General features: G+C 41.2%; 1 protein-coding gene and 1 pseudogene across 1 annotated transcript in view; one reads left to right on the forward strand and one right to left on the reverse strand.

Moving 5' to 3' along the window:
• Positions 1-10,888, forward strand: part of PIK3R3 (phosphoinositide-3-kinase, regulatory subunit 3 (gamma)) — a 133,671-nt gene that overhangs the window by 89,056 nt on the left and 33,727 nt on the right. The gene's annotated exons all lie outside the window — the stretch shown is intronic.
• LOC105814079 lies at positions 5,068-5,551 on the reverse strand (annotated as a pseudogene).

The raw sequence follows: 10,888 nt of genomic DNA on the forward strand, positions 1-10,888 counted from the left end.
TTTCTAAGTGTGCCCTGAGTCAGACTCTTTTCTCCTGTAGCCACAGGACTGAACTTGCCAAAAATCAAGCACAAGCCCTCATCATGTGATTAAATGAATTACAATCAAAGTTGAACTTCTCAACCTTGCAAGGTGTCTACTGTTAAGGTGAGGGCATTGGTAGGGAAAGAATGGGATCCTGTAGGTTGGAATTGGGTTGTGTGAGAACACCCTGATGGAGGCCGGGGACATTGAGCTCCTAAATTCTGATGAATCTTTTTTGACTGCAGAAAGGGTCTCCACCCTCCCTTCTGGGGCATCCTTACCCACTGTGGCCTTTCCACCCCTGTATGAGGGGACTAACCCTGAGAAAACCATAATGGCCTTCCCTGAGGCAGTTACTAAGCAAGACAATGCTGATTCTCTTTAGGACCCATCCCCACCATCCCTCTTTGCTTCTAGACCTATAACTAAACTCAAGTCCCAGCAAACCCCTAAAGGTGAGGTACAAAGTGTGACCCATGAGAAGGTGTGCTAAGTGCCAAAAGAGCTACTTGGATTTTCTAATTTATACAAGCAGAAATCAGGGAAACATGTATATGAATAGATATGTAGAGTGTGGGATAATGGTGGAAGGAAGATAAAATTGGATCAGGCCAAATTAATTGATACTGGCCCAAGCAGAGATTCTGCATTTAACGTACAGTTCAGGGAGTTAGAAAAGGCACTAACAGTTTGTTGGGTTTGTTGGCTGAAACATGGGTCGAAAAATGGCCCACTGTGAGTGAGTTGGAGATGCCAGGTCTCCCCTGGGTTAATGTAGAGGAAGGGATTCAAAAGCTTTGGGAGATTGGAATGCTAGAGTGGATTTGTCACTTAAAAGCTACTCCCCACACTGGGAGGGTCCAGAACACATCCCTTTCAGCAGTACTTTGAGAAACAGATTTGTGAGGGGAGCCCCAGCATCCTTGAAGAACTCAGTGATTGCTCTTCTCTATAGGCCAGACCTTACAGTGGGAACCACAGTCACTCAATCGAAAAACTTAAATGCAGTGGGAATAATTGGATCCTAGGGTGGCAGGGGCCAAATGGAAGCACTCAACAGACAAAGGCGAGGTGGGCATAGTCACTATAATAGACAGCAGAGGCAAAGCAACAATCAGAATAGTCTGACTCATGTAGGCCTATGGCATTGACTAGTTAATCATAGTGTTCCTAGAATGAAATCGATAGGAAGCCTACTAAATTCTTACTTAATCTGTATAAGCAGAAAACTTTCAGGTCAAGTGGCCAGAAGTCTAACTTGAATCATAAAAGCAGAGAATCATGGCCCTTGAATCAATTCCAAGATTTGAGCCAGTTTACAGACCCAGAACCCCTTGAACAAGGGGGAGGCCAGGTCCTCTCCTGGAAGAACCCCAGTATACTACTGAAAATTTATACTGTTGATCTTTCTCCCATCCTTCCCCAAAGGGTCTTATATCGTTTTACCAGAGTAACTGTGCGTTTGGGAAAAGGAACTAGTCACCTTTTGGGGACTGCTGAATACTGGCTCTGAACTGATATTGATTCCAGGAGACCCAAAATGTCACTGTGGCACTCTAGTCAGAGTAGGAGCTTATGGAGGTCAGGTGATCAATGGAATTTTAGCATATGTATGACTCACAGTGGTTCCCCAAATTCATCCTGTGGTCATTCTCCCAGTTCTAGAATGCATAATTGGAATAGACATACTTAGCAGCTGGTAGAATCCCTACATTGGTTCCCTAACCTGTGGAGTAAAAGATATTGTGGTGGGAAAAGCCAAATGGAAGCCATTAGAGCTGCCTCTATCAGGAAAGTAGTAAATCAAAAACAATATCACATTCCTGGAGGGACTGCAGAGATGAATGCCACTATCGAGGACTTGAAAGATGCAGAGGTGGTAATTCCCACCACAATCCCCATTCAACTCTCCTATTTGGCCTGTGCAGAAGACAGATGGATCCTGGAGAATGACAGTGGATTATCTTAAGCTTAACCAAGTGGCGACTCCAATTGCAGCTGCTATACCAGATGTGGTTTCATTGCCTGAGTAAATCTCCTGGTACCTGGTATGCAGCTTTTCTCTATACCTGTTCATCAGAAGCAGTTTGCTTTCCACTGGCAAGGCCAGCAATACACCTTCACTGTCCTAACTCGGGTATATCCACTCTCCAGCCCTGTCACAGTTTAGTTCTCAGGACTCTTAATCGTCTTTCCCTCCCATAAGGTATCACACTGGTCCATTGCATTGGTGACATTCATAATGCTGATTGAACCTAATGAGTATGAAGCAGCACACTCACTAGGTCTGGACCTATTGGTAAGACATTTGCATGTCAGAGGGTAGGAAATAAATTGGTCTAAAATTCAGTGGCTTCTATTTACTTCTTATATCTCTTCTCTCTTCCCCTCTCCTCTTCCCTCCCCTTACCCCCTTCCTTCTACATTCAACCCCACTGGCCTTTCTCTACCTTATACATGTGAAACTTCTTCCTATTTTGGGACCTTTGCAAGTTATTCCATCTACTGGAATGTTTTTCTTTCTGATCTTTGGTTGGTTCCTTTTTGTTGTTCAGATCTCTCTTTAGGTCTTCCTTAACCGCTCAATACAAAATGGACATCCAAGGATATACATTACCCCAGTTTAATTCTCCGTGTGGGCAGCTTGCTGTCTTTTCTTCTCCCCTCCCACCTAGTCTATACATCCCATTAGAATTTAAGTTCCCTTAGGTTGGAGACTTTGTTTAATTATTGCTGTATCACCAATGTCTAGATAAGTGCCCGATAACGGATAGGCATTAGATAATGGATGCCTCATAAATACTTACTAAGTGGATGAATATACTCCTTATTTATCTGGAAAATGGTTTTAATCCTACATTAAGCTGCAGAATTTGATTCCCTTTAAGGCTTTATAATATTCTATTGTATGTATATACTACATTTTGTTTATTCATTCATTACTTTACAGACATTGACAAGAATGTTAAAAAGTTTTTCATGTATCTAGCACAAGGTGTGACATATAGTAGGTGCTCAGTAAATATCTGAATGAAGGACAGGCTAAATGAGAGAAAGACAAAGAGAAGGTTTCTCAGAGGAAATGACAGTTGAGCTGGTCCTTAATAGATTTTGCAAGGCAGAAGAGTGATGGTCTTAATTCAATTTAATAAATACTTACAGCTCAGTGCTAGTTACTCTGCAAAGATTCTAACAAGAGTTAAAACCTTTATGTCAAAGAACATGTAGGCTAGTGAGGGCAAAGAGAATAAGAAAATGCTTTGAATCAAAGTTAAAATAACAGGAGAGGTTCAAACAATATGCTTTGGGTGCTGAAATGAGGAAAGGATATATACAAGCTGACCTTCATGGAATAAATTGCATTTGTAATGCATCTTGAAGAAGGGGGTAGGTTTGGACATGTAGAAACTGGGAGGGGAGTTGCAGGAATAGATAACAATAGGAGAAGAGATATGGAGGTGAGAAATTATAGCCATGTTCTATGCTATGAGATGCAGTCCTGTTTGGCTAGAGGGTTAAGTTTGTAAAGAGGAGGAAGTGGTAAGGGGATAGAACATTGGAAAGGGGTCATGTGGAAAAGGGCCTTGAATTCTAAAATTTGGAGTTTGTATCTAATGTTGTAGGTAGGCAGGGAGAACTATTGCATTTTGTCAGCAGGGAAGTTGTAATCAGGATATATTTTAGTAGATTAAAGAAGACAGATACTAGTAATGAGTTAGAAGGCTATTATGAATTGAGAAGTAATGGTGATTCAGAATAGGATTTATTCGTCAATCATTTAATATTTATTATGTGCCCACAATGTTCCAGGTACTGTTCTCGGTAAAGGAATGATGAATAAGACAGACATGGTCTCTCTAGAGTGTTTACATTCTTGGTGGCAGGGGTGAGATTGGGGAGAGGAAGACAAACACATAAAAAAGAAATGAGATAACTTCATAGTGTATGAAGTGCTTATATAGGGATACGTAGGGTTATATGAGAGAGACTATGAGGAAAGGGAATTAAAAAAAATTTTTTTTTGAGACAGGGTCTCATTTTGTCACCTGGGCTAGAGTGCAGTGATGTCATCACAGCTCATTGTAACCTCCAACTCTTGGGCTCAAGCAATCCTCCTGCCTTAGCCTTCTGAGTAGCTGGGACTATAGGCACAGGCCACCATGCCGGACTAATTTTTCTATTTTTAGTACAGACAGGTCTCACTCTTGCTCAGGCTTGTCTTGAACTCCTGAGTTTAAAGGATCCGCCCGCCTCGGCCTCCCAGAGTGCTAGGATTACCAGCGCGAGCCACTGCTCCCAGCAAGGAAAGGGAATTTAAGGTAGTTTTGACAAGGAGGGCTTCTCTGAAGAGTTGACTTGAGAACTGAAGAGTTGACTTGAGAACTGAAGAGTTAGAAAGAGCCAGCGAGAAAAGTGTTTCAGGGAGAAAGAACAGAAAATACAAAGATTTGGGAAAGATTTGGTGGATCCAATAAATACAAAGACCTTTGTGGCTGGCTTACAGTGTGAACCAGAGTCAAAGGAGATGAAGTTAAAATTAGGAAGGACCAAGATTGTAGAGAGCTTAATCAGCCATGGTAAGGAATTTGAATTTTATTTCTAAGTGCCAAAAAATTAGCCAGGTATGGTGGCACATGCCTGTAGTCCCAGCTACTTGGGAGGCTGAGGTGGAAGGATCACTTGAACCTAGGAGTTTGAGTCCAACATAGTGAGACCCTGTCTCAAAAAAAAAAAAAAAATTGATAAAGGGTTTCAAACAGGGGAATGACATAGTCAAATGATTGAATACACAATTACCTAGAATAGTGGCTCTAGTAAAGGAGCCAGAAGGCAATGTGGAGTTGAGACGAAAAGGGATTTGGCAATAGAAGAGGTATGAGGTTGAGGGGGATTTGAAGGTGACTGTGGTTTGAGCCTGCTAAGCTTAGAATTAATGTGACATTTATAGAAATAGGAAAGTGAGGAGCGGTTGTTTTATTGGTGAAGAAGGGATAGATACTGATTTTTTTTGTTAGAGTATGTCCTTTATTAACTCATACACAATTACTTATCTTCTGGTTTGTTGAAGCAGTAAGTTAGACAACATTTGCTACAATGATGTCTATCAAAGTGGCTGGCCATAAAAACTCCAGCACCACATTCATCTGAAGGACACTCCCGACAAAGGCGACTAGTTTTGCCATTCTCACCTACCTTATAGTATTTCAGGACAGCCAGCTTAACCTTGTTTCTCTTATGTTTATTCTCTTGGGAGTTATGTAAGACTTCTTCCTTTTCTTAGCACCATCACAAACGACATCTCAACACAAGATGAAAAGTGGACTCCTTTTGAATGTTGTGGTCAGACAAAGTCCATCCATCTTCCAGTTGCTTGCCAGCAAAAATCAGTTTTTGCTGATAAGGAGGAATTCCTTCCTCCTCCTCCTCCAAGATGTGGAATCTTGGCTTTTACATTTTATATTGTGTCCAAGGGTTCAACCTCGAGAACGATGGTCTTCCCCATAAGGGTTTTTATGAAAATCTGCATCTTGATGGCAGTTCCACAGCAGATGGCAGATTGGAAAGGAAAGGTGCTGCTCTGGCCCACAACGGTTTCCCCAGCACCACTGCCACTGAAAGTCTCACCCCTTAGGTGACAACACAAATGCTTGACTGATGTCCGGATAATGATTTGTAGCTGCTCCAGAGCTGCAAGGTAAAAATGTTTCTAGGATATAGCTAGAGATTTAGGTTTAATGTTTAGGAGAGAGAATAGGGCCAGAAGGTATTAAGTCACTTTTATGCAGAGAGTAAATAGGATTTTAAGGAAAGAGTATATAGAAGGAAAAAAAGTAGAGGCTGAAGGTATAGGTTTTTAAGGGAATAATGGTGTTTAGTGTCAGGAAGGAAACAGGAAGAGTAGTTTGAGAGGTTGAAAGAAAAGAGTAGTGTCATCAAAGTCATGGGAGGATAAAATATTAAAAAGGAAGGTGGTGGGATGGAAGGGGAGAGGGAAGGCCTGGGATGTAGAGCAAGGGGGCAGAGTCTGAATTTGGTCAGAGTCATTGGTGACTCTCAAATGAGAGGAATGAGAGTGAAATCAGACTATAGAGAGTAAGTGGTGAGGAAGTAGAGGTTTTTCAGTTCAATAACCATTATGTATTAATATTAAATTGGTAAATAGTATTCATTGTAGAAGATCTGGATACTTAACACATTTTTAAGAATTTGCTGTCTGTCAGACATTGGGCTAGGTTCTGGGATGTAAAGAGGAACACCATCTGTTCAAGATTACAGTGAGGGAGAAAGATGTATAATTAAAAATTCAGGGGGAGTGTGGGGAAAGGGCTATCAGCTGATCTGTGCCTGATGGAGTGGTGAGCTGAGAGGGAAGGGGCTCTGGAAGGAATTAAAAAAAAAATTCACTATTCTTCAATTTCTTCATTCCTTCTCTCCTCCCTGCTTAGAGTCTGTGGTCCATTATTAAAATTACCTGTGTGAATATATCCTCAACAAACTTGCTCCTCTTGAGATCCCTCCATTATAGTCACTTAACTAAATGCCGACACTTGTTAAATTCACTTCTCCACCTAGTCCTTGCCTGTATCTGGGCTGCTGAATGTGGAGAAAAAAACACTACCACTCTGACTGGTCTCACATTGAGTTTATGACTGCTAACCTTAAGTAGGCCTGTAAAACTGCCCAGCTTAACTTCTCCATTTCCACAATCCATTTGCCCTCCCACTTTCCTATATGACAGTTTCGTATGTTCTTTTTTTTCTCTCCAAATCGACAACTTTCCCCCTTTTAACTAAAGAACTTGGTTTATATTTCACTGATAACATGGACACAGTCAGAAAAGAATTCCCTTCTGCTTCCGTTGCCACAACTATCAACATATTTACACTTTAGTGCGAATACTCTGCCTTTCTTTTGTTCCAGTGGATAACTGCTCATGTCCATATCCGGGGTCTATATCTCTGTTCGTGAACAGGATCCCATCCTATGCCTCTAATCCACTCTAGGACATCACTCTAGGAATCATCTTGTCCTCTTTTTTTGATCAACAATTTTCTATCAGCATGTAAATGTGCTGTATTATCTCCCATTTAAGAATAATAAATAAAGAAAATTCCTTTGACCCTATATTCCTTTCTAGCTATTTCCCTATTTCTCTGCTCTCATTTACAGCAGTATTCCTTGAGATATGTTGTCTATGGCACTCTAATGCTTCTTCCATTTTCTTTTTTTTAATCCACATTTAAATTTTTTTTTTCTTTTTCTCAAGCAGATACTTTAGATTGCCTAAGGCTGGCCCCTCCACTAGGGGCTATACCTCTTTACTTTGGTATGATGGACCCAAGATTTCACTTCTCACAACTTCAACAAGGTGTGAGTTGTTAGAGGCACTTCATAGGGTCCCTCCCACTTCTCTGCTTCCAGCTGGGGCAGGGACCGAACAAATGGCCTGGTGGTTGGACACTTCCCAAATCCATTTATTTCTTCTCAACTCAGTTCAGGTTGTGGGGAGGTGCTTCTACTTCGGGGAGACAGAGATGGGAGTTCCCTGGAACTAAAGCAGGCTCCAGCAGCTGCTGGGGCTATCCCTTGCTCTCTTACTTTGAAAAGAAGTTGTTCCTACCTGTGAAGACCCACGGCTTTGACCCGAGACTGCTCCCTGCCATTCCACCAGGGCACTAATGGGCCCACCCAGGGACGCCAAATTCTGTTACTGAAAGTTTGGCACTTTCCCCTGAGGCTACATCAAGAGAACAAGGACAAGTAGTTTGAGGGGAAGGAAAGAGGAATTTATTAATTTGCCAGTAAACGAAGAGGTTGGCAGACTCCTGTCTCAAAGTACTAATATCCTCTTCCATTTTCTTGAATGCACGCCAGTCAGGTTTCTATCCTTACCATTCCACTGAAACCATTTCATCAGGGTCACTTAGTGATCTCTACTTTGCCAAACCCAATTATCATTGGACTCAGTTGATAATTTCCTCTTTGTTGAAATGCTTTCTTAAAAAAAAAATTGGTTTTTATGGCCAGGTGCAGTGGCTCACGCCTGTAATTACAGTACTTTAGGAGGCCAAGGTGGAAGTATCACTTGAGGTTAGGAGTTCAAGACCAGCATAGTGAAACCTCATCACTACAAAAAATAAAAAAAAAATTAAAAATTAAAAAAAAGAAGGTTTTTAGAATATCATGCTCTTGGTTCTCCATTAATTGCTCCTTCTTGGTTTCCTTTGCTAGTTCTTCCTCATGTCCCTGACCACTAAATGGTGGTGTAAGCTGGGTGGGAGGCTGATGCAGGAGAATTGATTGAGCCCAGGAGTTCAAGGTCGCCTTGCTATGATTGCACCACTGCACTCTAGGCTGGGCACCCCCCCCCAAAAAAAGAAAATTAATATCTCTAGCTCAGACCTTTTTCAGACTCTTTAAGTAGGCTACTATGTTGGATCATCTCCTTTTGAATGTTCAGTAGGTATCTCAAACTTAACATGTCTAAAATCAAACTTTTTTCCCCTTTGAACATGTTCTTTTTATATAGCCTTTTTCATGTCAATAAATGATGATTCCATTCTTCTAATTGCTTAAGATAAAAACGTTGAAGTCATCTTTATCTTGTCTCTTTCTCTGGTAACCATATCCCAAGCTGTCAGCAAATCCTGTCATCCCTCTCTTCAAAATGAGGGCCGGGCACGGTGGCTCACACCTGTAAATCCTAGTACTCTAGGAGGCTGAGGTCGGAGGATATTTTGAGCTCAGGAGTTCGAGACCAGCCTGAGCAAGAGTGAGACCCCATCTCTACTAAAAATAGAAAACTTAGCCAGGCATGGTACTGTATCTGTAGTCCTAGCTACTCGGAAGGCTGAGGCAGGAGGATTGCTTGAGCCTGGGAGTGTGAGGCTGCAGTGAGCTACGATGATGCCACTGCACTCTAGCTGGGGTGACAGAGTGAGACTCTGTCTTAAAAAAAAAAAAGTATTAAGAATCTCACCATTTCTCATTATCTCTACTGCTACTACCCTTGTCCAAAACACCATCATCTCTTGCCTAGATTTTTTTTTTTTTTTTTTTGGGACAGAGTCTCACTCCATTGCCCTGAGCAGAGTGCCATGGCATCAGCCTAGCTCACAGCAACCTCAAACTCCTGGGCTCAAGTGATGCTCCTGCCTCAGCCTCCCAAGTAGCCGAGACTACAGGTGCACCCCATGATGCCCAGCTAATTTTTTAATATTTTTAGTAGAGATGGGGTCTCACTCTTGCTTAGGCTGGTCTCGAACTCCTAAGCTCAAGCAATCCTACCACCTCAGCCTCCGAAAGTGCTAGGATTATAGGCGTGAGGCATGCCTGGCCATCTTGTCTAGATTTTTATAGCAGTTTCTCGACTGGTCTTTCCACTTCTACCCCTGCCCACTTTGAACAGTCTTCTCTTTTTTTTTTTGAGACAGAGTCTCACTCTTGCCCCAGGTAGAGTGAGGTGGTATCATCATAGCTCACAGCAGCCTCAAACTCTTGGGCTCAATGATCCTCCTGTCTCAGACTCCCAAGTAGCTGGGACTATAGGTTCATGCCACCATACTCAGCTAATTTTTTTTTATTTTTTGTAGAGACAGGGTCTTGCTATTGCCAAGGTTGGTCTCAAACTCCTGGGCTCAAGCAATCCTCCTGCCTCGGCCTCCCAAAGTGCTCAGATTACAGGCATGAGCCACCACACTGGTCTGAATAGTCTTTTCTCAACTTAGCAGCTAGAGTGAGCCTTTTAACACATTGACTGCCACAAAAAAATAAAAAAATAAAAAACAACCCAGAAAATTTCCCTTGGGCCCACAGTGTTTTAGTATGAAAATAGAATAAAAACTTTGAATATAATTTAAAGGTAAATATACATAGACAAACGAAATTGGTTGACTTCTATTCATTTAATCCACATTTTTGAAATTAAATTGTCAATATTAATTGTAACAATATAAACAAGATTTTATATGTGCTTCATGCAGCCCCAGGGTCAAAACTAGAGTGAGTTAAATACAACTCTCATGGCAGTTAATGTGTTAAACCACAAAATAGATTATATCATTTTGCTCAAAACCTCTTGTGTCTCCCCATCTCACTTAGTAAAAGCCAAAGCCCTTACGGTAGCGTTCAAGCTGTTATTACGTGAGCTCCTTTTACTTCTCTTACTTTGTCTCTCACTACTCTCCCTTTTGCTCATTCAGCCTTGGCATCACTAGCCTGTGTGCTGTTCCTTGAACATGCCAAGCATGCTCCTACCTCAGTGGCTTTGTACTTACTGTTCCCTCTGCCTGGAAAATCTTTCCCTCAGATATCTGTTGTGCTAATACCCTCACTTCATTTAGGACTCTGCTTAAATGTCACTTGAACAGAGAAGTTTTCCTTGAGCAACATATGTAAAATAGCAATCCCTCCACCACCAGAACTATCTCTTCCCTTTAATCCACTTATTTTTTTCTAATAGACTTATCACCATTTGATATATCTAGTTTATTGTTATGTTATATCTTGAGGAATTTTTTTATCCTCTTCAATAAACTGAAAGATGGCGATATATTCCTCAGGCTCTTAAAACTGGAAGCTCCATGAGAACATGGACTGTACCTAACTTGTTTATCATAGTATCTACAGTGTGTCATATAATTCCTGGTACACAGTAGATGTTCAATACATTTTTTGAAAGAATGAGTGCCTTTTAACTTCAACAGACAGACTAGCTTGCATTGATTGTGAGTATATGTGTGGGTGTAGATACCTGTGGTAACTACATGATTAGATGGTCCTTCTAATGTACATTTTATAGAAATAGTTCATTATCCATCTAAATACTGACCTTCTAAGCATTGTTTAATTAATTTATTTTTTA

This window comes from Propithecus coquereli, unplaced genomic scaffold, assembly GCF_000956105.1.
Source record: "Propithecus coquereli isolate 6110/MARCELLA unplaced genomic scaffold, Pcoq_1.0 Scaffold299, whole genome shotgun sequence".
NCBI lineage: Eukaryota > Metazoa > Chordata > Mammalia > Primates > Indriidae > Propithecus > Propithecus coquereli.